Raw genomic sequence first — 25,389 nt, forward strand, 5'->3', positions numbered from 1 at the left:
ACCCACTTTTAAATTTTGAGACGGGGTCTTACCAAGTTGCCCAGGATGGCCTTGAGCTCACAATCATGCCTCAACCTCCCATGTAGCTGGGACATAGACATGCACTACCAAAATTTTTATTAAAATATGAACATTTTTAAGCACACAAAAAGAGGAAACACTAATAAGTGGAACACCCATAAGATCACTACATATATTCTGCAATCAACATTTTACTATGTTTTATTACATATCCTCCCATCTATTTATCTTTATATCCATTCATCAATCCAATTTATTTTATTTCAAAGTAAGTTGTTGATCATACTATTTCACCTGTAAGCACTTCCTTATTCCTGTAATTAATACTAGATAACATGTATATGTGCTTCATTTTTTGTTGAGGTAAAATATGCACACAGTGAAATGCACAACTCACAATTGTGCCATTTGATGAGGGAGTTTTGTTTGGGGTACTAGGGATTGAATCCAGGGTCACTCTACTACTGAGCTATATCTCTAGCCCTTTTTTACCTTGTTCTAAAAAATATTGAGCTAGGGTCTTGTTAAGATATCCAAGCTGGCCTTGAACTCATAATCCTTCTGCCTCTGCTCCATTTGGTGAGTTTTGCCAAATACACACACCTCTTTAACTCAAATTTCTATTAACATATAGAATATTCCACCATATATTTTTGGTTCTTATTTTATTGAGATCCACATGTCTTAAAATTTACTCATTTAAAATGTGCAAAGTTCTTAGTATATTCAAAGAGTTATGCAACCATAACCATTATTTCCAGAACATTTTCATGAAACCAAAGAGAATCCACATTGGAGGTAAATTTCTACTTCCCTCCCCACCCCCAGCCTTTAGCAACCACTAATATGCTTTCTGTCTCCAAGAATTTACTTAATCTTATTATCTCATAAAAATGAAATCATGCAATGTGTCTGTGAACTTCTATATTTGTCTTCTTTCACTTAGAAATTTTTAAGGCTCATTTATTTTGAAGTACACATTAGTATACTTCATTTTTATTACTAAATAATTTTCTATTATATGGATATATGATATTTGTTGATCCATTCATCAACTGACAGACATTTGAGTTGTTTCTACTTTTTATTTTTACAGGCAACTGCATGTTTTTAAAATATTTTTTGGTTGTCAATGGACCTCAATTTTATTTATTTTTATGTGATGCTGAGAATGGAACCCAGTGCCTCACACATGCTAGGCAAGCACCCTACCACTGAGCCACAACCCCAGCCCCCTGTTTCTACTTTTTGCCCGAGAATAATGGCACTATGAAAATTGATATACCATTATTTGTATGGACATATGCTTTAATTTCTAATGGGGATGTCCCTAGGGGAAGAATTGCGGGGTCATACGGGAACTTGATGCTTCAACTGTGAGAATTGCCACACGATATCCCAAAGATGTTGCATCATTTTATATCTCCACCAGAAATATGTGAAGATTCGAATCTCTCCACATCTTGCCAAGCTTATTATCATTTTTATTTTAGCGATGCTAGTGGTGGCGAAGTACAATGTTATTGTGGTTTTGATTTTCATTTACATAGGGAAAAAATGATGTTGAGCGTTCTTTGCTGTGCTAAATTGTCATTTATCTGTCCTCAGACACATATCTATTAAGATTTTTTGCCCATTTTCAAATTGGGTTTTCTATTTTTATATATTATTGGGTTTAAGAGTTCTTTATATATTTTGAATACTGGATCTTTATCAAAGATGATTTACAAATATTTTCTTTCATTTTGTAGGTTACTTTTGTCTTATGCACCTTCATGCTATGTAAAGATTTAATTTAGTCCACCCAATTTATCTATTTTTTCTTGCTTGCTATTTTTTTTATTTAAAAAATGTGAATGGACTTTTATTTATTTGTATGTGGTGCTGAGAATTGGACCCAGTGCCTCACACGTACCAGGCAAGCACTCTACTACTGAGCTATAACCCCAGTCCTCTTGCTTGTTATTTTTAATGTCACATCTAAAAAAATGATTGTCTAATCTAAGGTTTTAGATATTTATCTCTATATTTTAATCTAAATTTTATAGTTTTATGTATAGGTTTAGTTTTTTTTTTTTTCTTTTGGTACTGGGGATTGAACCCAGGGGCACTTAACCACAGAGCCACATCCCCATCCTTTTTTATATTTTGTTTACAGACAGGGTCTCCACTGCACCTGGCTATATCTAGGTTTAAAATCCATTTGTAGATTATTTTTACATAGATTGTGAGGTAGAAATCCAAATTTTCTATATGGATATCTAATTGTCCCACCACCATATTTTGAACAGACTATTTTTAACTGATTGAATGGTCTTAGCACCCTGACTGAAAATCAACTGAGTAAAGATGTATTCACTTATTTCTGTACTTTCAGTTCTATTTCATTGAACTATATGTCTATTCATATGCCATTAATACACAATCTTCATCACAATTCACAACAGTGGAGAAAATTTGGTGTATATACAGTGTGGAGTTTTATTCAGCCATAAAGAATGAAATCATGTAATTTGTGGGTAAGTGAATGGAGTGGAGCACATCATGCTTGCTGAAATAAGCTAGACTCAGAAAGTCAAGGGCCAAATGTTTTCTCTCTGTCATAGTTAGAAGCTAGAGTGGAGGGAAATAATGAAAGAAAAGGGGGGGACCACATGGAAATAGAAGACCAATAGAGTACAAGAAAGGAATTGAAAGAAAGGGAGAAGGGTAAAGCATGGGAAAATATTGAGGAATTAAATCAACCAAATTATGGTATGTTCATATATAAATGTAGCACAGTGAATTCTCTATGTGTGTATGCAGGTATTCGGCACTGTTTAATAACAATGATAGAAGGAAAATCAGTAAAGTCAACAGATGGAGGAAGAAGGGGAGGGAAAGGGATGGTACTGGGGAATGAGACTGTTTAAACTACGTTATGTGCATATAAAATATGGCAGATATTATGTGTAATTGTAATGTACCAATAAAAATGCACAGTTCTGACATTTGCACATTTATGTAGTGAGTTTTGAAATTGAAAAGTATGTGTCTTCAACTTTCTTCCTTTTCAAGATAAATTTGACAATTCTGATTCCCTTGCATTCCACATGAGTTTTAGAATTGTTTGAAAATTTCTGCCAAAAAAAGGGCAGCTGCTATTTTGATAGAAATTATGTTGAATGTATAGATCAATTTGATCCATGAAAATGAGATGTGTTCTCATTTATTCATATCTTCTTTTAAGCTATTTTAATTGGTTTTTATAGTTTTTAATGTTAAAGTCATGGACTTTTTTATTAAATATATTTCTAAATGCTTCGTTCTTTCTGAAATGGAATTTAAAATATTATCTTCAGGTTTTTCATTGCTAATGTATGGATTAACAGTTCAGGTTTTTTTTACTTTAATGTTGTATTTACAACCTTATTAACCTCAAATATTCACTCTATTTTTTTAGTGAATTTCTTAGGGTTTTGTATATGAAAGTTCACCTCTTCTGTAAATGTAGTTTTACTCCTTCCTTTGTGATCTGGATGACTTTTATTTCTCCATTTCACCTCTTTGCTCTGAATAATACAATATTAAATGGAAGTGATGAAAGCTGACATTCTTGTCTTTTTCTTGCCTTTCACTAAGTATTTTGTGAACTGTGGGTTTTTTACATGTGCTTTTTCACGGTGAGAAAATTTCCTTCTGTTCCTTATTGAATAAGCTTGTTTGTTTAATCATAAATGAGATGATAGATTTTATCAAAGTATTTTCTGCATTTATTGAGATGCTCATGTGACTTGTCATTTGTCTGATTGCTATGGTGTATAATATTGAGACTTGGTTGGCCAGATGCCCAAGATGCTTGTAGCCATTCTTTCTAGAGGGCAAAAAGTCAACCAGATCACAACTTTTGTTTTAGTTTCTGCTTCTAAGTGGGAGGGGAAAAAGTCCAAACATTTTCAAAGGTGAGCTTTTGGTGGGCCAAAAATGTTTAACAGTTTGCATTGCTCTGTCCTTCAAGTGGGAGGTCAAAAATTTAAATCAGTTCAAGTGCTTGAGCAAAGCTTTAGATAAGCCTGGCAGAAAAAGAGGGGAAAAATAACAAACTGCAATTGGAGCACCTCCCACCCACCTTGCATTCCAACCATGACCTTCAGGGAACCATAATGTTAACCCTCTACATGCTAATTTTTTTTTGCTGGGGGTTTGCAATGAGAAAGAAAAAGAGATGTTTTTGTTTTTGTTTTGTTTTTTGATGCTCTGCATTTTTGTGACTATTAAACCTGGGCCTGCCTTAGTTCAAGCATTTATAACAAAAGACAGTTGGTGACTTAAATGGCAAGCATTTACCCCTTCCTCCACAGTTAAAAGGTTGAAGATTGCTGTGCAAGCAGATTCGCACAATGTGATGAGGGCCTGCTTCCTGCTTGGGGGATAGCCACCTCCAAGGTGTTTCCTTATATAGAAGGTGCAGAGAGAGTGCCCTTATCTCTTGTCTTATGAGGGTTTTAATACCATCATGGGGGCTCTAACTGTAAGACCTCACCTGTACCTATTTACCTCCCAGAGGCTCTGCTTCCAAATGCTATCATTTTGGGATGGGCAGTGAGGGGATGGTTAGATACAAACATTCAGTCTATATCAAGATATATGATATAATTCTTATGATTTCATAAATTCCAGGGGGAACATCCCAATCTGTAAAAGGAAAAAATAATGTTAGTGAAGCATAATTTGTTTTTCTTTTTGCATTAACTTAAAATGCTTGGATCTCTGAATTTGACTGATGGTCCAGAGGCATACCCGTACAATCATTCTGTTTTTGTTTTTCTTCTTTTGCCTTCAGTACAGTATTCAATAAAACAACACGAGATTTTCAAACCTTATCATAAAAACAATTTTGTATTAGATGGTTTTGCTAAACCTTAGGCTAATATAACTTTACTGCATTTATTGAAGATAGCTAGATAAATCCAGGCACGGTGGTACATGCCTGCAATATAAATACGAGGATGAGGGAGGACAATTGCAATTTCATGACTAGCCTCAGAAACTTAGCAAGACCCTAAAAAACTTATTGAGACCCTATCTCAAAATAAAAAATAAAAGGGACTGGGAGTGTTTAAATGCCACTTGGTTCAATCCCCCGAAAGAAAATAGATGCCTAGACAAAGTTATGATAATTCAGTCATTTAGCTATATTAATGCATCTTTGATTTCTGATTGTTTCAGATTATGAGGGTTTATTGGGATATGACCCCATCATATATTGGGGAACACCTATACTTTATCCAAAAACAGCAGATTATACATTCTTCTCAAGCTCACATGAAATATTCGCTGAAGCAGACCACATCTTGGGACATAATACACCATAACAAATTCAAATAGTGGTGATGAGTATACAAAACTGTACAATTTTAAATGATTAAAATTTATGTTATATGCATTTCCTCTCAATTTTAAAAATGTGCAAAAACAGAAGGAAGCAGTATCGGTAGCCAAGTTGTAAACAAACTCTAAGCAGAAATCCCCTCATCATAGCATTGTCCTGGAATCACAGGACACTGTGTAGAAAGGTATTACTGTTTCCCAGTGGAAGATACGTATGATAGTCCAAAGTAAAATATATTCTTGTGAATTCTATCCTCTCTCCCAAAATCTGAAAAACGTAATCTATAATAGCTAGCAGAGGTTTCTGCTGAAGACCAATATCATTAGAAATAAAATGAAATGTTTATTAAATTCTCAGTAATTAGGATACAAGTTTACATTTTAGTGAATAAGAATGAAAGAAATTCCATCTAAATATTTGTGGTACATGGAATACTGCTTTTTAAGTTACTGAAATAAAAATATTCATTGATTACTATTTATTAGTCACTTTATTTTCTTACTCTTGGAATTAAATGTGTAGTACAAAAAAAAAAATCTAGGACCCAAGCCAATGCTTTGGTTTGATTTTATCATCATCAAATCCCAAAACCTTGCTTTACAACAGGGAAAACTATCAATATTGTTATTGTCCCTTGGACCTCATGCTAGTGTGCATATACTGCCTACCTGCAGCATCCTCATGTGGCTGAGTGACAGATATCTCACATCCCTATTCTTATAAGGCTACCTTCATGTCCTCATCTAAACTTACAGGGAATACATTCAAATAATATCCCACTGGGAATTAGGGCTGCAACATATCAAAATTCAGGGATGGGGACAAATACATTCTCTCCACATATTATCCTTTTTTGAGGAAAGTTTAATAATTCCAAAGTATTTTATTCACTTGTAAAATATTTATTATAATCTTAAATTTCAAGATAAACCAATTAAGTGTTTCTCCTTCAGTGTATGTAAAATGGATATTTAGGTGTTTCACAAGAGAACTGGGAATGTCTGTTTCTCGCATACATATCTTCCTGTAGTGGATAGTATGTACTGAGTATTCAAGAAAGACTTTTTCAAATATTCATAAATAATGCTTCTGCTGTTTCATCTGTTCATGGCTAAGATAATTTTAAAAGCTAAAACAAATATGTAAGCTAAATAAAACAAGGCCGATCAAAAAATATGAGCCATCTGATTCCATTTAAATAAAATATAAGAAATCAAAACTAATATGTTAACAAAACATCAGTGTTTTCCCAGGCACAGCATGATGAAGGGAGAATGTTCTGGAAATGTGATATTCTGGGAAAATAATCATAATAGTACTTAAGAGAACCTGGTCATTTGAAAGATGTTACTGGGTATCACTATAATAGGGCAAACATAAAAGTAATTGTTACTTTAAAAAAATTAATTTCTTATTAGTGACATTTTAAACTCATTCTTGGGGCAGTTTTGACTTAAAAATAATCATTGGACAATGGATAAAACTACATCTACAATTTCCAATTTCTAGAAGGACCTTCCTTGCCATCAACTACATATTTCCACACACATAATGAGAGATACATGAGATTTGTTGAAAACATAGTCATTGCATATGTGTGTTAAACAGCAAGTTCCTTACAGAAATATTCATTACTTTGTGACAATGAAACTCATCACTAATATGGCCTCAAGGACTACTATGAAGCATGGCAGCTTCTGAAGGCCAATTCCAACTGTTAAACCTCTTCAAGGATAAGATCAAAATAGCTTCTTTACTTTCTGGCTATTTTGTGAACCTTATGTGTGCTATTCTAAAATATACTCTTTAATTTTTCTTTCTTTGTTCCTTTTAGTTAGACCATATACTCTTGTTCAGAGCTGTGAAATCACTTAAGTCAGGCATTATCTCTTACCAGGATGGAAGTGTTGAAGGTCTCCTGAGCACGCTGCCCTTCAGATCTGGAGAAGACATTTCAGCAGCCCTCATGACCCACATCCAGAGAAACTGTCTTCTTCAGACTCTTGATAGGAGCTCAGTCACCAGAGGAAGAGCTGTGCACGGGGACAGAATCCAGAAATTACTATGCATTTTTGGAGTAACCATATCCTTGGAAACAGCTAGGCAATGAAATGAGCATTCCTGAGCCCACGATATCCACAGAGCAATGGGGCTTACATGTGTGTTATCCCCGAAGGTCCCAGCAGTCCTGTGGCTGAGCACTCTTGCTCTCATTTTACAGAGGAGAGACTGGGTCACAGAGGGCCATTCCCTTTCTTACCCTCCAGCGCTCCACCTTTACAAGGGACACCCTGGAGCAGGTCTTCATGCTGTCTGGGGCCAGGAGGGCCCCAAGTCTTTCTCCCTCTCAGGTCAGCGGGGGCCCAGAGCGGGAATGAGGAGATTTGGGTCTGGGATCCCTTCGTGTCCCCACACCTCAGGGAGGCTCAGTTCCTACCAAAGGGTACCCACACCCTCCACTGAATCCAGATACCTGGAGGCAGGACGTTGCTCCCAAACCAGAGCAAGTCAGTCTCCTTCAGAATGTCGTCATAGTTGCCATAAGGAGGTCAGATTTCTATGGCAACCGTGATGCTCACATTGGTGCACCTTACCAGAAATACCTCATTCTAAAATATATGTATATGTATGTATATATGTGTGTGTGTGTGTATATATTTATGTGTGTGTGTGTGTGTATATATATATATATATTTCCCTTGTAGATGGTCACAATACCTGTACTTATTTATTTATCTCAATGTGGTGCCAAGGATGGAACCCAGTGCTCACACGTGATAGGCGAGCACTCTACCACTGAGCCCAGCCCCAGCCCCCAGAAATACTGCTAATCAGGCCTCCTCTTTATACCCCTCGCCTTTCTCTGAAAGCAAAACTCCTTCTTCATTCTGCAGGCCACCACCTAACAAAGTGCACTAATTAGAGGAGTTAGGCTCAGACTCAGGCAATGGAGAGTACTCTGCACACACCCTCAGATGGGTCCAAACTCCTGAAGTAGGTCTAGGACACCCTGGCCCAGGGCACCACTTCCTGGTTCCACATCTCCCTCCCTTATCCAGCAGCTGAGCACTGAGTCCCAAAGCCATAAGGAGGCACTGGTATAGCTGGGTAGTGTTCAAAACAACAGAAGGTACAATGGACTTCTCACCAGGGCCTTTTCCTTCTCTTCTACTCATCTCTCCTTCTGCCACGCAACCAGCACTGGCTTCATTAAAGAAGGTTCGATTCATGAGTAAATGCTAGGGAGTTCTAAATCAAAGAGACAAGACTCTTATTACCTTTAAAACCAGCTCCAGGATGGCTTCTCCTAGCTCCCACCTCCAGCCACCTAATGTGGTGGTGAGATTTACTGAAGAGGCGAGAGAGAGAGAGAGAGAGAGAGAGAGAGAGAGAGAGAGAAACACGCCAGGGAGTGGGCTTTTATTGGGGAACAAAAAATTCCAGGGAAAATCCCATCTAATGAAGGTTAAGGGGGGCAGCATCCCAAGGTCAGGGGCGACGACTGGATCTTCAGGGTAGTGGCCAGGCACGCCTCTGTAAGGACAAGCCCTCAGACTTGGGAAAGGGTGGGGAAAGCTCTAACGCAGCTGTGTCTAAGCGCCTCTCACCCAGCCAGGGAGGTAACTTAAATCACGAGCGAGGATGGCCTCCCACACTCCTCCTCCAACAACAAACCTGAAAAGGAGCAAGAAGTAGCTAATTTCATACAGGTATTTATGATCCCACAATAACCACACAGGACACATCATGCATCCTGGGACCAGGAGGATCCCACATCTCTTTCCCTCTCCAATCAGTTGGGTTTTGTCTCCCAGAACAGGAACTAAGCTACATGCATCTGGGGTCCTTTTGTCTCCTCATACCCCAGGGAGGCTCAACCCCCACCATGAGGCACCCACACACTTTGCTGAGTCCAAACACCTGGAGGTGGGACTGTGCTCTTGAACAAGTTGGTAGCCTTTAGAATGTCCTCACAGTCGACATGATGTTGTCAGGTTACTATGGCAACCATGATACACAGGCTACTTCTATACTCGGGATATATTTTGCATGGTCTTCTCTTCTGGACCTTCTTTCTCCTTTAAAGAAAAATGACTTCAGGCCACCTGAGAAAGCCTACTAGTTAAGGAAAGTATGTGGGGATGCACACAACACGGAGCGCTCTGCCCAGCTTGTTGGAAAAAACCTACGTGTTACCGGAATTTCATTGGCTTAAAATGAATTCACAGTCCTGGAGGGTTGGTGGACACCTGTGATCTCAGCTACTAAGAAGGCTGAGACAGGAGAATCAAAAATTCAAAGGTAGCCTCAATACCTTAGCTAGGCCTTAAGCAACTGAGTGAGATACTGTGTCAAAATTTAAAATAATGATAATAACATTGTGTCTAAGTGAGTACTCAATAACCTCCCTTTGAAGACATTGATGGTGCAGATGTGATACCAGTGTAGACTTCTGTAGGCGGTAATGGAACTAGTATGAGTGTCAAAGGTTTATGATTCCTGCCTCCTATTTATCTGCACTCTTCATTCATTTGGGGATTAGTGGGAAACTATTTCCCCAACATCAAATTAGAATATCAAATAAGTGGACAGAAAATGATGAGGAAGAAATTAAATGGTTTAATCCTCTTTCTGGTTCTCAGGAAGGCCCTCCTGCAATACTGAGATGGCCCCAAAGCTTGATTCATGATGTAAATGTATTTGATGCTGCTTTCTGCTAAATTTCCCAGTGGTCTCCAGGGCAGGTATGCTGTTTGGTTTAGGTAACTGTCATCACTTCTCTGGGAGAGGAGAAATTTAAGGCAGGACAAATATTGGCTGAAATCTAACTCCACACCAAGTACTCTAAAGAAGATTTCTCACTGACACATTTCGTAAGGAGAACATGGTGAGTCCCCTTTCACAAATGATCAAGTTTAGACCAATAATGTCTAAGGAAGAATTCCATCAAGTAAGTGGCAGGAATGGAATCGCACAGTTACTCTCATTGAAATGTCACATGCATTCTCAACAAGGATGATACTACACACAAGAGGCTTCAAACTGGTTCTCAGGGGTTGGGGGATGTTACATATTATAATGTTTTGTGACACTACAAAGAACCAGAACACATAGTTAACAGTCCATCTATGATATAAACATTTCAGGGCTGGGGGTGTGGCTCAAGTGGTAGCGCGCTCGCCTGGCATGCGTGCGGCCCGGGTTCGATCCTCAGCACCACATACAAACAAAGATGTTGTGTCCACAGATTATTAAAATTCTCTCTCTCTCTCTCTCTCTCTCTCTCTTAAAAAAAACATTTCATATTCTGGGCAGAATGTTTATGAAGATGAAAATGTCTAAATGGGGAGATAATAAAAGGATGAAAAGTGTTATATCCCCGAAGACTTCATGTTGATGATGGGCCACCAGGGCTTAATGATATTTGGACAGAGAGGGAATCAGAATAACAGGTGTTTCCTCTAAGACAGATGATCTGGAGGATAAGATTTAAATTTTTAAAACTAATATAACAAAATGATACCCTAAATATTATCTCCTCCAAACTGAATCTTTATTTAAGTAATTTGTTATTAAATCTATAGTTCACATTTGAAAGAAAAGTGACGCAGGACTGATCACACCCTCACCTGGGATCAGAAGTGGGTTTATTGTCAGGAGCCTGATAGAGCTGCTCTGTACAAAGAGAGGGACAGCAGCAACAAGCGAGGGACAGCAGCAGCAAGCGAGGGAGAGCAGTAGCAACTCCCCCTTGAATGTTACCTTTTGTAGGCTAGAATCATGGTCACGCATCAGGGACAGGTTTAGTGTTGACTGATATAGTAAGCATCCCCTGGTCTTGTGGAAGGCAAGTTTGTTTCTTGGTAATAGAGTTAGGCAGTTTTCCTATCTCTCAGAGGGGTAACAGGGAAACCAAAACGTCCCTTTATCTTCTGAAGGAGAGAACAGGGAAACCAGAACGTCCTCATCTCAGGGGCCGGTAAGTTGTCTCCTATCTCTAAATGAGAGAACAGGGAGAGACTGGCCTGTCTCCAGGCTGGTAGGTTTTATCTCAGGCTACTTTTGATATCTTGGGAATAAGAAGAGTATTCATAAAGTGGTGGTGGGAGAAAGGAAGATGGCTGCAATTATGGTAACAAGATTGGGTTGTAGGAAGTTGGGAAAGCTCAATTCAATCAGTGAAACTGTGTTGTTGATGCCTGCTCAGTAGTGGAGCCTGGAATCTCACTAAAGCTTTGTGTCCCAATGCTACCAAGAATCTGAGTGTTCTGATCTGCCTGGAAAAGCACATTCCAGGCTGCAGCACAAAATCAGGATTCTGGCCTTTCCTTCAAGTGAAATGACACAACCCATAAAATAAGAGTGCATAAATCCAAAGTGATAAAAACAAATATCTGAGTTAATAAAGAAATGGGAAAAAGGAGACAAACTAGCTTCATCCAATAATTCCAGATAACATATGCAGCTACCTGTCCTCCATATTAATTCTCATCCCAGCTCCTGAGGGGAGAACTGACTTAGTGACTCACTTGTGAAGACAACAGTAAGCAGATAGAACACAGTCACTGTCCACTTGAGAACCTTGGCAAACATCACCTTAACCAAATGATGAAGGTTAGCATCACCAGTGATTTTATGTGAATATCCTGTCCTCCCAGAGAGAATGTGATGAGGAGGTACTTCATATCTCTGGTATTTCCCCTTAAAATCCATGACCATGGTCTAAACAAGAGGAAAACAATAGGCTAAGTCCATGCTCCTCAAGGCTGCCAAGGTCATGAAAACAGTCTGGCAGTGGTTCTCACTGCCAGGGAGTTTTCATATGTGTCATCAATTACACTCCTAGGCAAAGAACCAAAATAAATGAAAACCCATGTCTACATATAAACTGGCACAGTAATGTATGTAGCATCATCATCTTGCACAACAGTCAAAAAGTGGAAATAACCTGTGTGTTTTCCTCTTCATAAATGGACAAATAAAATGCAGTACTATATTTTTCATCAATTAAAGGAATGGAATACTGATATGTTATAATAGGGATGAACTGTGAAAACAGGTGAAGAAGCCAGATGCAAAAGACCAAGCATTGTGTGGTTCCATTTGTATGAAATGTATGGAATAGAACAAATCTGGAGACACAGACATGCATTTCTTGGGGCTGAGGTTAGGATCAAGGTTTAACTATGTTGAGAATGATGCCACATTACAGGGTGATGGAAATATTTAACAGTCTGTTCCTCAACTTTATACCAAAAACCATCAAGCTGTACCTTTAGAAGGAGTACATGGCTAATTATATTGTTCTTAAATTATACTGCAATAAATCTGTTAAAAATACAATATTGGCGTGAGCTTCTGTTGTATTGCAAAACACTCAAACTTTGTTCTTACCATGTTTTGATGCACATGTATTTGATAAACATGAATATAAATAAAACTGTGGCTGTATCCTACCCTGCTGACTCAATGACCTGTGTAATTCCAAGAAATGATTGTCCCCTCTCCCTCCCACCACCCATGTTCCCTTGGGTTGCTCATTTGTATAAAAGGCAATTTACACCTCATCACTTCGACGTGCAGCACAGGTTTGACAGGGGGTCCTCTACAGGGTCCAAGGCCTGTCCTCTGTGACAGACTATCAGCACTGTTACTTTCCTTACTCCTCCACAGCTTGGGAAGTCCAAGCAGCACCAACTTTATGAATGTCAGGATGGCATCACTTATTAGAGGGTTCCAAAGGTGCACACTCTTTGCACCAACATTTTCTCTTTCTGAAGTTGATATTCAGGATGAAATGAAGAATGTCAATAAGGCTCAGGTTATAGGGATGACATGATGAGAATTCCCTTCCTTGACTTCTGTACCTGAGTGCATGAAGGGAGGCCAAACAAGACACAAAGCCATGAATGGACAAAAAGAAGACTAGGGGAATGTGGTTGTCACCATGTGTGTGTGCCACACACATACCCCCCACACACACATACATACGGCGCACACATGCACCTATAGAAGCCAAGTTCTGTTGTCATATTCAAATTCTCCAAGACAGTTTGCTGTGTTCAAATAGAACACATTTATCTCACCTTACAATCAGTGGTGTTGTAAACTGTACCAGAAACTGTGCCTTTTAGCAATGTCACTCTGAAAACACCATACACTCAGGGTTGACAACAGTGAATATCAAAACACTCTAAATATCACAGATTGAATATTTACTTCCACAGGATGGAATTCTAGAAGGTAGCAAAAACAAGTCATAATGAAAACAATGATGTAAGATTCCTTCACTATCAGATTAGCAATGATTCCCATTATCCCTCATGTGTGGGGAAATAGGTACTTTCGTGCTTCCAGTTTAGGAATATAACTGAGTAAGAGTATTTAGAAGTCATTTTGATAATAGAAATGCTTACAAATATAGTTGCATAAATGTATATATGTATATATAATATGGGTTATCTGTGTATGTATATTTTATATACATATATATGTAATATATATATATAGTGTTAGTAGCATGTCAATTATACTCTTATTTCTCACAGAATGAACTAAATTTTCAGTACTTTGATACTAATGAAATTTGGGGTCATCCACACAGAGAAACACCCAATGAAAGGGGGGAAATACCTGAAATTTTGTTGAGACTTTAAAATGCAATCAGAGAAATAGATTTTCCTGGAAAGATACCCATATTAAGGGAAAATTTGCATTTCAGAGATCATAATTGGAGAGTAAACTTTTTAAATTGTTTTTGTAGTTTGTTCTAATTAGTTATACATGACAGTAGAATGCATTTTGACACATTGCACACAAATGGAGCACAACCTCCTTCCTCTGGCTGAACATGGTGCAGTCACACTGGTAGTGTAATCATATGTGTAAATAGGTTAATAATGTCTGTCTCATACCACTATACTTCCCATCCCTACATCCCCTCCCTCCCCTCACTCCCCTCTGCACAATCTAAAGTTCCTTTATCTTCCTCCCCATAATTGATTAGCATCTGCTTATCAGAGGAAAAAACTTTAGATTTGGGGGTTTGTCTTATTTCACTTAGCATGATATTCTCCAGCTCTATCCATTTACCTTAGCTAAACTATGGAACAAACTTAGATGTCCTTCAACAGATGAATGGATAAAAACATGTGGTATACATACACAATGTAATATTACTCAGCCATAAAGGAAAATGAAGTTATACCATTTGCTGGTAAATGGATGTAACTGGAGACTATCATGCTAAGTGAAATAAGCCAATCCCCAAAAACCAAAGGCCAAATATTCTCTCTGATATGTAGATGTTTACACACAATAAGGGTGACGATAGAAAAACAGAAGTTCATCAGGTTAGACAAAGGGGAATGAAGGGAAGGGAAGTGAGATGGGAACAGGAAAGACAGTAGAATGTATTGAACATAACTTTTGCATGTTCATATGTGAATACATGACCAGTGAAATTTCACATCATGTACAACAACAAGAATGGCATCCTAATTAGAATAAGTTTACTCCATGTATGTATAATATGTCAAAGCACACTACTGTCATGTGTTTCTAAAATGAACAAATAAAAAATAAATAAACATACACCCCCAAGAAACACTCTAAATAACATAGTGTTGTAAAGTATATTATTTTATATCCATAGGATGGAATTCTTCAAAGCAGCAAAGTATGTAATAACAACAACAATGATGTAAGATTCCTTTACTATCAGATTAGCTATGATTCCATTATCTCTTATGTGTGGAGAAATGCATACTTTTATGTTCACTGTTAGGAATACAAATTAGTAAGAGCATTTAGAAGTCATTGTGTTAATAGAAATGCTATGAATATATTAGCCTTGGCATATATGCATATATAGTGTGTGCATGTGTATATATTGTGTTAATAGCATGTCAATTATACTATTATTTGTCATAGAAATATTGCATAAGGAAACAAATATTCATTACTTCCATACTAACGAAATTCTTGGGGCATCCACAGTGAAACACACAAAGGGGGGAAAGCCTGAAATATTGTTGAAATTAAAAATGTAATCAGAGAAATATATTTTCCTGGAAAGATACCCATATATGGAGAAAGTTGTGTTACAAAGATCCTAATTGGTATAGAAGCTTTTTTGTCTGTATATCTCCACCTATTTATCCAGAAGTTTCGAAGCACAAAAAAAGGATCTTTTTGATTCTCTCACATAGAGCTTCTCCTCCCGGTAATGATAGACTTCACTTTCTGTCTTGAGGCCCTCAGTATCCCCACACACTGGCAATGCCCCTTTTTATACACAAACTTCCAGAAATCTCTGTAGGATAGGTTTGGCCAGAGCCAGTCCCTCTTGCTTTCCTTTCTCCTCAACTGTTTCCAAGCTGCAGTTCAAGATTCTGTCACAGGATGGCACTAACCACCTACATTATCAAAAATAATAACTCACTTAAATCCCAGCTTGTGAACCTATAAACAGTGATTCTAATTCTTTTTCTTTTCTATTTTCTTTCGTTCCTTCTTTTTTATGGTACTAGGGATTCATCCAAGGGATATTTAAGCACTTAGCCCTATCCCCGGTCCTTTTTTTTTTTTATACTTTATTTTGAAATAGGATCTTGCTAAGTTGCTGAAACTGGCTTTGAACTTGTGATCCTCCTCATATTTAAATAAAATTAAAACTCAGTTCCTCAGTCACACTCACTGTGATTCGTGTACTCAACAGCCACAGGTAGCCAGTGACAATCACCTTGCACATTTTGGATACAGAAGGTTCAGATAGAGAACACTTTCATTTCTGAAGAAATTTCCATTGGATAATACTCAAGTAGTAGAATATGCCACGTTTCAGCAGGGCATGCCTATAATCCCAGTGGCTTGGGAGGCTAAGGGAGAAATATCACAAGTTCAAAGCCACTGGGATTACAGGCATGCCCTGCAACTCAGCGAGACACTGTCTCTCAAAAAAGGGGGGTTGGGGACTGGTGATGTAGCTTGGTGGTTAAGGGCCCCTAGGTTCAATCCCTGGTACAAAAAATATATGCCATCAATCACCTGTGAATAAAGAAAACTAATATACATACTCCAGGCCATCCCTATAAGTCTCTTGATGATAGGGATAGACAGATGACAGGGATAGACATGCTGGGAATATGAGGTTAAGGGGCTAATTCTATAATATGGGTCAAATGTGCTGACCCCCATGTTTTATTTTCCAAGAAGCAATACCTGTAGTCCTGTCTGGCTTAAGTGGACAGGACATGTCACATTCCTTAGCAAACTACTTATTATCTGCAGAAGAAATGCAGGTCTGAAACGATGTCCATGAGAAGAATGCAAACTAACCTGAAGGGGGAGATTTTGTGATCTATAAAATACCAGATTCTGGAACTCAGGGAGATAAGGTGAATCCAATTGGAAACTGGCAGCATGAGCCAAAATGACCTCTTGTTGTCATGACAGCAGGGACTTGAAAGTCTGATGTCATTCTGCTGTCAGTCAAAAGTCAAAAGGTGAACCTTGGTGGGACTCTCTGGAAACTTCTTTGGGAACCCTCAATAAAACTGGAGTGCAAGAGAGGCATGATATCCATTTATTCTGAGAGGACCTGCTCGCTCCCTTATCCCCTTTCCCATCTCTTCTAATAAACTGATGCCTGTTAATATGAGGGACATGTCTGAAACATTTCTGGCTTTTATGCAAGAATTGGGTTTAAAGGGGGAGGGTCTTTGAACTGCCTTGTTTTCCCAGAGGCCCCATCCCTGCAACATTGGTAGTAAGCAGCCCCTTTAAGAGCACGTTTCTGTTCTGCTCTTCAGGGGTGGCAGGCCCACAACTCTTCCCTTTCTGTGTCTGCTGACTCTCGAACTATTCATATGCTGTTGCTCTTAAAGGCTCAGGTCTTTAAGGAGCCACTAAATACTCTCCTGTGTCAAGTCTGAGCCTTCCACCAACTGCCATGGTTTAAATGTGTCTTCTCAACGGTGCGAGTCCTTGAGTTCTTGGGAGAGGATTGCTATAAAGGAGCAAGCCTGGTCCACACAGCTCTCTCTGCTTCCTTGTTCCAGGTATAGTCTTGCTCCTGCACATGCTCCTGCCACTTCTGTCTGCCATGGGATCTTCACCAATACAAATCTGTAAGAAGTGCCATTCCTTCAACTTTCAATACTATGAGATAAATTAACCTCTTTCTCCTTATAAGTAGCTTGTTTCTGATAACTGGGCTCAACTTGGCATTTTCTGCTACATATGCTGTCTGTCACCTGGTGTTACAGGCATGTGAAGGCTCCACTCAACTGTTACATCCAGAGACCTTCCTCACATGGATGACGGCTGGTGCTGGCATCTGCTTGGAGTTCAGCTAGGATTGTTGCATGGAGCACCTTGGTTAGAAAAAGAGCTCTCCCTATGCAGGGTTGCCAGATGGAAATGAAATATGAATTCTGGATTTAAAAATGAATGTTTTTACTGGATGTGGAATGCAATATAATTTTATCCGAAATTCAAATTCAACTATGCATCTTATATTTTATTTGCTAAATCTGGTAACTGTAGTGGATAAAAACCTGTGAATGTGCAAGTTTATTCACCTTTATAGAGCTCTCTTCCAACCTGGCAGGTCAGGGGAAAATGAGCAGATCAGGTTGGCACAGAAAACCAAAGCAGGTAGGACTTGTTTTTGGTTGAATAAAGCAGCAATGGATACAGTGCTGGTGGCAAATGGGTGTTATCAGTCCTTAAAGGCTCATATTATGGTGTTATTTTTTACTTGTTCTAATTAGTTATGCATGACAGTATAATGCAGATGTTATTTATTAAATGACCTTCAATACAGAAGTCCTAGCTTTACCAACAAAGGAGATTCAGGGAGGATTGAGAAGGGCATCCCAAGGTGATTGTGTTCTGCCATTTGGTTAAGGGGATCTGGGTGAGGGGGCTGAGGGAGCCATATAAGTCTCTAGCTGTAGACAGAAATCAAGCCAGGGCTTAGGAGCCAATTTTTAACTGAGCCCAATGCCATATTCTTAGGGTATGTGGCTGGATTTAATCCTCATGACAATGCTGGTAGTGCCCTCTTTATGGACATGTGTAACTACGAAGCACATGCTCCTAACCACAGAGCTAGATAGCAAAGAGTTTGCTCACCAGGCCCATTACCAGAGCCAAGGAGAGAACGTGCCAGCCTGGACATCTTCAGTTGCTGGTGGAAGGTCTGTAGCAAATATGTCAGGACTCCCACTGTAGAAGAGGTTAATCTCTCTTCCTCCTGTGTTTTCCCTCCCTGCAGCAGAGAACCAAGCATGGTGCCTCTTCCCTTTACCTCAGTGATGTCACCTGTGTATCATGTACTCCCAGATATGATGTGATGAGAAGGGCAATTTAACTCAGTGGTATTCTTTCTCAAAAAGCCACAACCCCAGTGTAATCATGAGAAAAACATTTGACTAAGCTTGTTCTCCTCATCACTGCCAGGGGCAAAACACTTTGCAGGTCCTGAAAATGGTTGAAGAGAAAGTATCATATAACCCAGCAATTCCACACCTAGGTTCACACCTAGAAGAAATGAAAACACACTTGTACACAAAACGTCATGTGTACCATTATTATTCATAATAGTCATGTATGCACATGGCATCATTATTTAGAGTAGCCAAAAAGTGGATGCCACCTAAATGACAATCAGTAGATGAAGGGATAACAACTAGTGGTATACTCATATACAAGAGTATTTTTCAGACATTAGAAAGAATGAAACTGACACATTCGACAAGAACCAACCTTTGACATACTATTTTAAGTGAAAGTAGCCAGACACCAATGACCAAATGTAATGTCCAGGGGATGGGGATCCATAGAGACATACAGAAAGTCTGTGATCCCAGGGCTGACAGTGGGCACAAGGTTTACCTACATTTAAGCATAATGAGACTTTCTGGGGTGAAGAAATATAAAAAACTCCCTTATGGTGTCACTCACACAGCTTTACTCATTTATCACAATTTCTCAAATTGGATAAATATTCATCATCTGTAAGTTATATAGCAAGAAAACTGCTAAAAATATGATACTGGATTCAGCTTCTCTTCTACCATAGGAACAACCAAACTTTTTCATAAAAAGGCCTTGATGCACATGTTTCCTATGAACTAGAAAGTATATTCTGCGGCATTTAGCTCTTTTCATCTGAACTTGAGAATTATATTGATACAGGGCAGATCATCAGGAGAAAAGAATAGTAATTATTTAATGCAGTTTTTACATGGCAAGGGGCCTTCACAAAAACAATGAAGATCCAAAGAGGCAGAGAAAAATAAGTTGTTAAAGAAATAGGTAAATTATGTGAGGAGGCTTGAAAGATAAGAGTTATTGTAACAAGGTCTATACAGAATTCTTTCAGTCTGGACTTCTTGTGCATGAGGACAAGAATATTATTCCTTTTGGTAAAGGGAAGTTGTCTTTCATGTGGAAATTACATCCCCTGCTTTTAAGAAACAGAAAAGAGATTAGAATAATCTTCTTGTACATACTGCTTTCAAAAGAGCAATATGCCCTTAATTCAAAACCACCAATATGCCCAAGTGGAATATTGCCAGGTTTCTGTTCTCACGACTAAAAGGCTCAGGGGTCACTCTAGTTAAACTGGGCTAACTGGGCTGCACGAAATAACCACACAAGAGACACAAATACCTTTTTCTTTGGGGTTGCTGTGACGGCTCCTCTGACCTTAAGGGTCCGCAGAAAGAGAGAGAGCCAGAGCACGCGCTGACCCCTTTTATTGAGGAGAAGTTATTTAAATGAGGCAAGGGGTCAGGTTTCAGGGGGCTGAGTCTATCTTCATGATGTCCACTGTCAGCAGGTTGACTGACACCTGGGTAGGCCACACCCAAGGGCACAGTAAGAGGAGGGGACACACACAAGGGACTTCCATGGAAGAGTCTATCCTAAACAGGGCAAGGGGTTATATTACAAAGGAACAGGTGAGCATAGCTTCACCCATGGGGCTGTAGGAAGACACACCCATTTCTGTGACTGAGCGCCTCAGCACCCAGCTGGGGAGTGTAACTCAGTCACCCGTAAAGTTGGCCTCCCACATATTCCCCTTTTCTTAATATAAAAAAAGAATGTAACTGGGAAATTTTCTTTCAGTCACTTGGCTCTTGGTCCAAGGTCATCACAATCAGCGATTGAAACACAAAAAGAATTAGTAGAAAACATATTATCTTCATAACAGTCAACACAATAATCTGGATTATTATTACTTTGCCAAACACTCATCAGAAGATTTTTAATCTTTTTCCAATTTTATTGGGACGCATTGTGTTTGACCATAGTAACAGACATTTTCATTGCCATGGCATTTAGGCCTCTCCATAAACCATAGAGCAAAGGGCTCACTCACATTATTCATTACATTATCTTCTAGAACATCATTACTTAGTTCTCATCCTTCCATCAGCACTTATCTGACCATGAAGGAAGTTGGATGTAATTTAAGTCAAACATTAAGAAAATCCATACATTGTAAGTTGTAAGACGTAGCCACAAAGGCCGAAATTGAATAAGGAATAATATTTAAAGTACTCACTTTAGGGATTATGAGACCAGCAGTTTGTCTAGATCTGGTTAATAGACATACACCTGTTTCAAAGCCTGAATATTAACTTTAGCATATTATAGTTCTGAAATATTAGCTGGCAATAATTAATGAGGCAATAAGTTGTATTCTTATAGGCTACAGGATATTTATCATTTTTTCTCTTTACTCTCATATTTAAGGAGTTAATTAGGTCTGTCAGTAATACAAATACCCTTGGAAAAATCTATTTTAATAATCTTTCCAACAATTGTCCATAAAGGTAAATGTAGTCTTAGTCACTAAAGTTCAGCATAATTGGCCAGCTTGGGTTTTTTATCTGCTATCTAGCATAAGTTTTTGTCACTGGTGTGGTCAATTTGTTGCTCAGCTATTTGGCTACCTCAGTCACGGGAGCTGGTGATAACTGGCTGGTGACAAACCTCAAGTCAATGTCCAGTAGCTCAGTTTCTTTTTGGAATGTACACAACTGTTATAGGGTCTGAGTGGGGCGTGCCTGTCAATCTACATAAGCAAGATAATATCCATAAGCCAATCATCTTCTGCCTAATGTAACCATACTGTGAGGAAACTCTATATGCTCGTAGCTGTTAGTTGCAACTGAAGGCTATTCTAACATTTTCTCCTCTTTTATTAAATTTTTTGTCAAAGGAGAACCCTGATGAGAAAAGAAAGGAAAAGGAAAAGCATAGAAAAATAATGGGAACCAAGAAAGAGAAAAGCATCCAGACATGGCCCATTCCTGTAGCTGCATTTGTCTCCTGCTGTGGTGAGCAGGCAGTCACTGTTGACTAGTCCACCAGGCGACCAGCACGCTGGTTTCATTAAAGAGGTTCGTGGCATAGAAGTTAACTAGTGAGATCAAAATAAAACACACGACTCAATTACCTTTTTCTATGACCAGGTCAGAGACGGCTCTCACCTCAAACCACCGGTGGGGCACCAAGGCTTACTCAGGGCTAGCAGGAGAGAGAGAGAGAGCACGCCAGGGAGTGGCCTTTTATCGGGGAACAAGAAATTTAGGAGAAAATTTCATCCAATGAAGGTCGAGGGGGGCAGCATTCCAAGGTCAGGGTCAGTGATTGGCCTAAGGGTCAGTGATCAGTCACACTCCCACATGGACAGGCTCTTGCACCTAGAGAGGGTGGGGAAAGCTCCAATACAGTTTAGCCAGAGCGCCTCACACCCAATCCGGGAGGTGCCCGATCATGTGCGAGAATGGCTTCCCACAGACTAGGTCTCTGTCACTAGGGTTCTGATCTGAGCTGGATGTGGGGAGCAAAGCAGCCATGGGGCAGGAGACCTCTCTCAGAAGGGGAGAAGAATTAGGCCTTTGCACCAGTGGGGGGGTGAGGTTCTTTGCCTCACCTCTGTTGGCCCCCAAATTTTCTCCTGATGGCCCCTCTGCGACTGTGCCTGTCTTAGGTTGCCTCTCCCTTGAGGAATCTTACCTGTCATTGGCTAACCAGCCATCCTCCGGGGCCAAACAGGGTGATGTGCAGTGTGCATGGCATCATCCCCAAGAGGGCTCACTGTCTCCTTGATAGATAATGCCCCTGAGGCCTCCACGCCAGCATTTACCCTAGGATCAGCAAACTCAGGTTTCTTTTCCATGGAGGGCCCAGCTCACAGCACTGGGCTGGTAGGAGTGCATTCAGGAAGGAAGGAGACAGGCCATAGACAGACAAACAGTAATATAGTGACAAAGCTGAGAGAGACAGATGAAGAGGAGATCCCTCATACAGAACTGGCCCTTAATTGGTGTTACTCACATCAGATCCATAGCTGCCATCCATATAGATGCGGAACAATCCGTTATTTCAATGCTGTCTTTTTTTCAAAAGATACTTTCAGACAGTCTGTTTACCGTAGAATCAATATATAGGTATAACTGACCATTACAGTCAGGACAATTAATCTAGTTTAATGGGTGGACTTTCCAGTCCACACTGCAAGACACATTAAAGGTGGACCTGGGAAATGGATCCATACAAGTCTTTTCATAATTTTTATTTACCTGACAAGCTCGTGAAGCTACATGGCTATAAACTCTATAGCTGGAAATTTACCTTCCTGTGCCAGGTTTCTCAGTTATTATAATGATGACTGGTTTAAACTCTCCTTTGATATCTGATTTAATTTACTGAATCAGGTTCAGTAACATTAAGACTCTCAATATTACAATTTAAGAAAAAACTTTTAAAGTATTTTGTAAAATCTAGTGTCTCTCTGGGATCCTGTATTCCCCCTTTTCCTTATTTAATAAAATTGAGTAAAGGCTTGGCATAAGTCATAGTATTATTAGTTTTGAGTTATAGATAATAGTACAAGTATTTAAATGACTAAGAATAGATTTACCTTTTATTGATTATTAAAATTTTTTAATATAGACTAGTCGATCCATCCTAACAATTTAGAAAGAATCCTCAATCTTTTTGAGAGAAGGTCTCAAAATCTATATTTTAGAATATTATACTTTAAATAGGTATCTCTTAATTGCCTTTAAAAAATATGATTAATGTTATTTTTTGTGTAGGGAGCAGTGTATAAATCTTACTGTATTTTTTATGGACAATAGATCTAGTCAGAGAACTTATATGATATCAATGAATTTTTTTTTAGTTTGTAACCTTTATTGTTTAAAATTAATATATACCTTTAATTTGGAGAACCTTAGTCTTAATAAAATGTTGTGGTTTTTTAATTTTATAATTATCTAACAAACAAAATATGTAAAAATTAGTATCTCAGTGTCTTAGAATCAATCAATTTTAGTCTCTAAGGACAATTGTTAAAATCCGGATTTAAGTTAGTAGTTCAATATACTTAATGTTTAATCAACAGTGTGAATTTATTTACCAAAATTAATCTTTGTCTTAAACAGAATTATTAGGCAATAAGGATCTTTCTTTAAAGAAATAAACTTATTAGGTGCTTATCATGTCAAAATATGGACAAAATCTTAGCTCACATTAGTATAGTTAAATTAGGAAAATAGCCTGAAATACCCTTAAATAAATTAGTCAGTTTAGTATATATAAATCTCTTTTTTAATCATTCTAACTTTTTACATCGTTTGTTTAGATAATAATATAAAAATCTTTTTAACTTAGGAAAATACTTTTACATTGAAATATGAATATAAAGACCTTGTTTTACCCAAAGATGATTTCTTTCTTCTTTTTAGGATCCATGTGTGCTTTTTCTTTGTTGAAGCATCTTTTTCTTTTAGAAAATTTTTTTTTGGTTATACTTTGGAACAATTTCTGAAAACCTTAGAATCTATAAACAAATTATTGTACTTTGATAAGAAATATCAATGAAAATATAGTTAAAATCCTTAGATATTTTGTGGACATAATTATAACTATTAATCATCTTATGAGTTTAAACAGTAACTTTGAGAATTAGAAACTACTTGAAGATTGTATTTTCACTTAAAAGCAAATTTATAGTAAACACATTTATCTCAAATATCTGTAACTGAAAAGGCAGAGTATCTGATAAATGTAAATATAAAACATAAATTATGGGTTTTCTGTTGAAGAAAAACAATTAGGCAAATATATATTAACTAATCAATTAGGCATGTGCTAATTAATTTATAGATTAACAAATATAGGTTATCTAAATATCTAAAAAATATATATTAAGAATAAGAACATAACTTATAATTGTATTAACTTTATGTAACCACGTGGTCTTAAAATATTTGGATCTATTTTAGTTTATTTTAACTAGGAGTGCACTCTTCTATGTGACGTCACTTGATGTAACTGAAATAAGATCCTTGAGTATACATATTTATTTTTTATAGTTAGGAATGAGAATAAGGATTTTTTGGTCATCACAGTGAAACCGCTGTTGACCGGTGACGAGTTCTTGCTTCCCCAATGTTGAAGAATAACACCAGAAAGCACACGCCGAGGCAAGGTCAGAGTAGAAATTAGAAATTTATTAAAGGACAGCAGAAAAGACTTCTCCCGGAGGAAGAAGGGGACCCAAGAGGTGGAATCCGTGGAAGGGCTGTTCTTTCCCCTTTTTATAGTTCTTTCAGTGATGGAATGTAGGTTGGAGGCCTACAGGTGGGCTTAATTATCACCTTTTGGGATGGGCTATCTCCAAGTCTGTTGGGGCTGTTTCCTGGGCTCCATTAACATTTCTTTGAGGTGGACTTTGGCCTAGGGCCTTTTCAGGACTTCATTAACATTCCATGAGTTGTCCTGCGTTTTCCCTGAGTCATTCCCAGCATGGCCTCCATTTTCGATTTCACTCGATATTAGACCCAATTTACCTCACTACACTGACTACCTAACTTTAAATCTGGCTTCAGCAGGAACATTGCCGGCTTTGTTCCTGTGGCAAGCAAATGCATCCTCATAACCTCCAAAATTAAAAGTAAAATATA

Source organism: Callospermophilus lateralis, chromosome X, assembly GCF_048772815.1.
Source record: "Callospermophilus lateralis isolate mCalLat2 chromosome X, mCalLat2.hap1, whole genome shotgun sequence".
In the NCBI taxonomy this organism is placed as follows: Eukaryota; Metazoa; Chordata; class Mammalia; order Rodentia; family Sciuridae; genus Callospermophilus; species Callospermophilus lateralis.